The sequence below is a fragment of the Nannospalax galili genome, unplaced genomic scaffold (genome assembly GCF_000622305.1).
Source record: "Nannospalax galili isolate Female #2095 unplaced genomic scaffold, S.galili_v1.0 scaffold132, whole genome shotgun sequence".
Lineage (NCBI taxonomy): Eukaryota > Metazoa > Chordata > Mammalia > Rodentia > Spalacidae > Nannospalax > Nannospalax galili.
The window spans coordinates 3,242,023-3,248,794 of NW_008332644.1; positions in this window are offsets into that span (position 1 = coordinate 3,242,023).

Sequence of the window (6,772 nt, forward strand, 5' to 3'; positions counted from 1 at the left end):
AAATGGCTTTTGGTAGGATGGTCATTTTCACAATATTAATTCTTCCAACCCATGAGCATGGGAGTTCCTTCCACCTTTTGATGTCTTCCACACTTTCTTTAAAGATTTAAGATTTCATCATAGAGGTCTTTAATGTCTTTGGTCAGGTTTATTCCGAGATTTTTTTTTTTTTTTTTTGCAGCTGCTATAAAGGGGAGTGTTTCGTTTCCATGTGCTCTTCCTCCAATTGCTTGATATTGGTATATAGATAGGCTAAAGACTTTTGTAGATTATTTTTGTAACCTGCCACTTTACTGAATGTGTTAATAATTTCTAGGAGTTTGTGCGTGGATTTTTTGGCATCCCTTAGATATAATATCATATCATCTGCAAAAAGGGATCATTTGAGCTCTTCTTTTCCAATTATTACTCCTTTAATTTCCTTCTCTTGTCTTATTGCTCTTGCAAGAGTTTCAAGCACCATGTTAAAGAGAAGAGGAGATAGTGGACAGCCTTGTCTGGTTCCTGATTTCAATGGGAATGCATCCTGCTCTTTTCTAATTGCTCTTACAAGAGTTTCAAGCACTGTGTTAAAGAGAAGTAGAGATGGTGGACAGCCTTGTCTTTTTCCTGATTTCAATGGGAATTCTTCCAGTTTTTCTCCATTTAGAATGATGTTGACTATGGGTTTGTTATATATGGCTTTAATTACGTTGAGGTATGTTACCTCTAGTCCAATTCCCTCTAGGACTTTGAAAATAAATGCATGTTGAATTTTGTGGGGGGTTTGAATCAGCAATACCCATGCAATGATGATTGGGGATGAGTATGCATGCCATTCACCAGCCCACACCGCCCCCAGTACCGGGGACAATGAGACGCAATGGGGAGCCTAGTCAAGCAGGGACTCATTTATTGCAGATGTTACTGAGCTTATAAAGGCACCTGGAAATCCCCCTTCCCCCCTGAGGGTGTATCTTAAGGATGGTCATGCGCTGATCAGGCACTCCTCAGCAGTGCGGAAGTATCCTTCAGACTTTTAAAACAAGTCAGGCCGTGCCCCAGTAACTTCCTCTCGGACTTCTACAAGGTGGGGTCTTTAGGTCCCCACAGAATTTTGTCAAAGGCCTTCTCTGCATCTATTGAGATGACCATGTGGCTCTTGTCTTTGAGCCCATTTATATGATTTATGATTTTCCTAGTTTGTGCTTCATTGCTGTGACAAAATACTCTGACCACTACCAACTTGGGGAGGAAAGGGTTTGTAGACAACAAAAAGATAGGTTTTGTTTCTTAATCCATTCACCTAGTCTGTGTCTTTTGACTGGGGAGGTCAGTCTGTTACTATTTAAAGTTAATATGAATGATGTTTATTGAATCTTGTCATTTTTATTTCTATTCACATTCTTAATATAGCTGAATTTCTTTCCGCAACCGCTTGGGTATAGTCATTCATTTCTTCAGCTCTTTGTATTGCTTCCAGAACTCTCTGAAGGGCTAGTTTTGTGGACATGAATTCCTTCAGCTTATTTATGTTATGGAAGATTTTTCTTTCCCCTTTGACTATAATAGACATCTCGGCTGGGTATAGTAATCTGGGTTGGCATCTGTGGTCATTTAGAATTGGGAATACTTTGGTCCAGGCTCTTCTAGCTTTCATAGTTTGCACTGAAAAGTCAGCTGTAGCCCTAATGGGTTTTCCTTTATATGTGACTTGTTTTTCTTTTGCAGCTTTCAGTATTGTCTCTTTGTTCTGTACATTTAGTGTTTTGACTATGATGTGCCATGGAGAGTTTCTTTTCTGGTACCGTATTTTTGGTGTTCTATATGCTTCTTGTATTTGTATGGGCATGTCTTTCTTTAATTTTGGGAAATTTTCTTCTACGATTCTGTTGAGGATCTGGTCCATGCCATTATCTTGGGATTCTTCTCCTTCCTTTATGCCTATGATTTGTAACTTTCGTATTTTTATGGTGTCACACAATTCCTCCATATTCCATTCTTGTGATTTCTTAAATTTTTCATACTATTTGCTTGAGTGTTCTAGTTCATCCACTTTATCTTCCAGTCTTGATATTCTGTTTTCCATTTTGTTCATCTTATTGGTGAGGCTTTCTCCTGTCATTTCTAATTGGCTTACTGTTTCACTTCCTTCTTCATTTCAACCCGAGTAGCCTTCTATATTTCTAACTCTTTTCTGAATTCATTTAGAAGTTTATCTCTATCTTCCTTCAGTTCTTTGATTTCTTTTTGTGTTCTTTAAATTCACTGAACTCTTTTATCATGTTTATAATTGTTCTTTTGAATTACATGTCCTGCATTATCTCTATCGGGCTCACATTGTACTTCTCTAGAGGGCTATTGGTATTTGGTGGGGATATGTTATTTTGGTTTTTCATGTTATTCTTTTTTCTCTGTAACTTTGACATGTGAGTTTCTTTTGTAGTTTCTGATTCTTGTGTGAGATTCCAGCCTTCAAGTTTAAGACTGCTTCTTTTTGTAAACTTTATGAGGTTTTTCACGTTATTATTTTTTTCTCTGTGATTTCGACATGTGAATTTCTTTTGTAGTTTCTGATTCTTGTGTGAGACTCAAACCTTCAAGTTTAGGTGTGCTACTTTTTGTAAATTTTATGTTCCTTTGTGGTTTACTTTTGGGGTATGAAAACTGGTTTGTCTAACCTTCCGGTTCTCTCTTTTGATTTTATATTGGAGTGCCCAGATTGCTTTTGTCTTCAAGAGTTCCCACAGAGGCTGAAGTCAGATGAGGATCAGATGCTCTCAGGCTTTCTCCTAAGGTCTGGATCCCTCCAGGAAAGATGTTTTCCTCAGGAATTTGGGGAAGTGTGATAGGACACTTGACATTTTGATGCAAAAATAAAGCATTGTGATGAGAGAGTACAGCAATGTGATGGGGCAACAGAACAATGTGATACTACATTGGAGCACTGTGATGAGACAGGGGAGAATGTTGATGGGACAGTGGCCTGCTGTGATGCAAAAATGGAACACTGTATTTGGACAGCGTACCAATATGATGTAGCAATAGAGCATTGTGATGAGACATTTGATCATTGTGAAAGAGTGGACCATTATGAGACGGAAATGCAGAATTGTGATAAGACAAGAGAGCATTGTGAAGGGACAGAGAACAATTGTGATGAGAAGATCCAGCATTGTGCTAGGACAGTGGAGCCTTGTGATGCTAAAATGGAGTATTGTGATACAACAGGGGACCATGGTCAGATAGCAATGGAATATTGTGATAGGAGAGTGGACCATTGTGATACAAGAATGGAGCATTGCAGGGCTAGAGAGATGGCTTAGCATTTAAGAACACTGACTGTTCTTGCAGAAGATCCAGGTTTGAATCCCAGCACTCACATGGCAACTAACAACTGTCCATAACTCTGGTTCCAGGGGGATCTGATAGCCTCTTCTGTCCTCCTCGGGCATTGCATGACACAGGTGCAGTCACCTACATACAGGCATAATACTCATACACATAAAATAAAAATAATAAAAATAAATATTTGAAAAAAAAAGACCTATACTGGCCTTGACACAGTGGCCAGGAACAGCCTTGGGACTGGTGGAACCTGTCTGGATTCATCTGGAGCCTCACTTGCCCTATATGTGACAAAGTTGCCTGAATGGACAGACAGTCTTGGGTTAGAAAGGCTGAAAACAAACTTTGGTATCACAGGTCAGGCCTGGAGCATCAGTGAACTGCAGAACTGGGGAAATTATTTGCCTCTCCAAACTTCAGTTTCACCACCTCTAAAGTGGGGTGACTGTTATACCCACTTCTCACAGCTGTGGTGAGAGGAAAAGCACTTGCCTGGTATGTGCGAGGCCCTGGGTTCCATCCCAGGCCCCATCAAAACAGACTTTTTTGTTGGTAATGCACTTGGCCCAGTGCTCACTGCTATAATTTTACCAGTTATGCTGTAGAAGCCACAGAAACCTTTTAGCCATCCTCACTGTGGTCTCTATTGGCCTTCTTTGGTTTCTGTTTACCTGCTTGCCATGTGGGTGCTGGGAATTGAGCCCAGGTCCTCTGTAAGAGTAGCCAGTGCTCTTAACTGCTGAGCCATCTCTCCAGCCCCAAATAAAACATTTTTTTTAAAAAAAGAATGGAGCGTTGTGATGATGCTGTGGAGCAATGTGATGGAACACGGGACCATTATGTGGCATCAATGTACCATTATGATTGGACAGTGTTCCATTGTGATACAACACTGAAGGATTGTTGCATCACTTTGAAATATTATGATGCAACAATGGAGTATTATGTTGAAACAACAGCACATTGTGTATGACTGATAGCCAGTATAAAAAGGCAGTGGAGCTTGTGATGGGACAGTGGACCATATGATGCAACAATGGAGAGTTGTTGTGAGAAAAGGTAACATTGTTATGAAAAATGGGAGCATTTTGATAAGTGGAACATTTGTATGCAAGAATGCCACATTGGGATGAAAAAATGAGAGCATAGTGATGGGACAGTGGGCCCTTGTGATGCAACAGTGAAGTACTGTGATGAGATAACAAAGCATTGAGGTGGACAGTGGACCACTGTTAGGCAAAAATTCAGTAATATGATAGGATAGTAGACCTTTGTGGTGCAAAAATGGAGCATTATGAAGAGTCTTGAGCATTGTGATGGGACAATGAACCAATGTGATGTAATAACAGACAGATTTAGTGAGACAGCAGAGTATTGTGATACATCAACAGAGCTTTGTGAAGAGATGAGGGGCATTGTGATGGGACAGGTAACCACTGAGATGAGAGAGTGGAACATTGTGATGGGACAGGTGATTATTGTGATGAGACAATGGAGCATTGTGACAGGACAGTGGACCACTGAGATGCAATGATGGAGCATTGTGATGAGACAGGTGCATTTTGATGGGACAATGGACACACGATGTAACAATGTAGCACTGTGTTAGGACAGTGGACATTTAGACTATAACAATGTAGTACTAGGATGAGAGAGTGGAGCCCTGTGACTGAAGATTGAATCATTGTGATGCCACAATGAAGCATTTGATGAGATATTGGAGTATTATGAGGTGACAATGGATCATTATTAAGTAACAACGGAGCATTTTGGTAGAACATTGGACCACTGTGATACAAAAATGTAGCACTATGATAAGAAAGTAGAGCACTGTAACAAGATAGTGGACCATTGTGAGCATTGTGAACATTGTTATGAGGGAGCATTGTGTCAGGATTCTTACCATGGTGATGCAAAATTAGGGCATTTTGATGGCACAGTAGAGCACTGAAATGGGCCAGTGGATGGTTATGATCTAACAGAGGAGCATTAGTATAGGAGAGTGAACCACTGGGCTGCAACAATGGAGAGTTTTGATGAAAGTGGAGCGTTGTAATGAGACAGAAGATTAATGTGACACAATATTGGAGAATTTTGATGAGACTGGAGAACACTGTGATGGGAGAATCATCCACTGTGATGCAACAATTGAGCATTGTGAATTGAGAATGGTATTTTATGATGGAACAGTTAACCATTGTGATGAGAAGGTTGAGCATTGTTCTAGGATAGTGGGCTGTTTTGATGATAAAATAGAACACTGTGATAAGATAGAGGACCATTGCTAGTTAACAATGTGGTATTGTGATGGGAGAATGGACCACTGTGTTACAAAAATAGAACAATGTGATGACACTTTGGAGCAATGTAAGAAGATGTTGGACCATTGTGATGCAACAAAGGACCACTGTGATTTGACAATGTTCCACTGTGATGCAACAGCGGAACACTGTGAAAATACTATGAGTATTGTGATTGGACAGTGGGTCTATGTCATATAATAGTAGATCATTGTGATGAGACAGTAGAGTGATTTGATGCAACAATGAAACATTTTGATATGAAAGAGGAGCATTGTAATAGGACAGTTGGCCGCTGAGATAAAATAGAGCATTGTGATGAGACAGGAGTATATTTTGATGGAACAGTGGACACTTATGGTGTTACAATGTAGCAATGTGATAGAACAGTAAACAATTAGTGTGCAATAATTTGGCATCTCATTGTGATGAGACAGTGGAGCATTGTACTAGGAGTTTGGACCATTGTGATATAATAATGGAGCATGTGATGAGATATTTGAGTATTGTGAGGGGATAGTGGTTCATTGTTATATAACAATGGAACATTTTGTTAAGAAGGTTGATTTTTGTGATGGGATGGTGCACCATTGTAACACACCAATGGATCATTGTGATATTTAACTATAGTGATGAGACAGTGAAGCATTTTGGCAGGACAGTGAAACATTATGACACAGTGGAGCATTTGTTATAGGGTAGTGGACCACTTCCATGCAACAATGGAGTATTGTGATGAGACAGGCAAACATTGTGATGAGAGTGAGGACCACTGAGTTGCTACAGTAGAGCATTATTAGATTAAATAACAATGGAACATTGTAATGGAATATTGAATCGTGATACAAAATTTAAGCACTGTGATGGAAGTAGAGCACTGTGATAGAAGTAGAGCATTGTGATGGGCAGTGGATCACTGTGATGCAACAATAGAGCATTGTTATGCTATAAGATGGGACAGGGGAATATTGTGATGTAACAATGCAACATTCTGATAAGATATTGGACAATCATGAAGCAACAGTGGACTGTTGTGATGCAAAAATCAAGCAGTGTGAAGGACATTTTACCACTATGTTGTAACAATAGAGCACTGTGTTAGGAAGTAGACCATTGGGATAAGACAGTGAAGCATTTTGATAGGA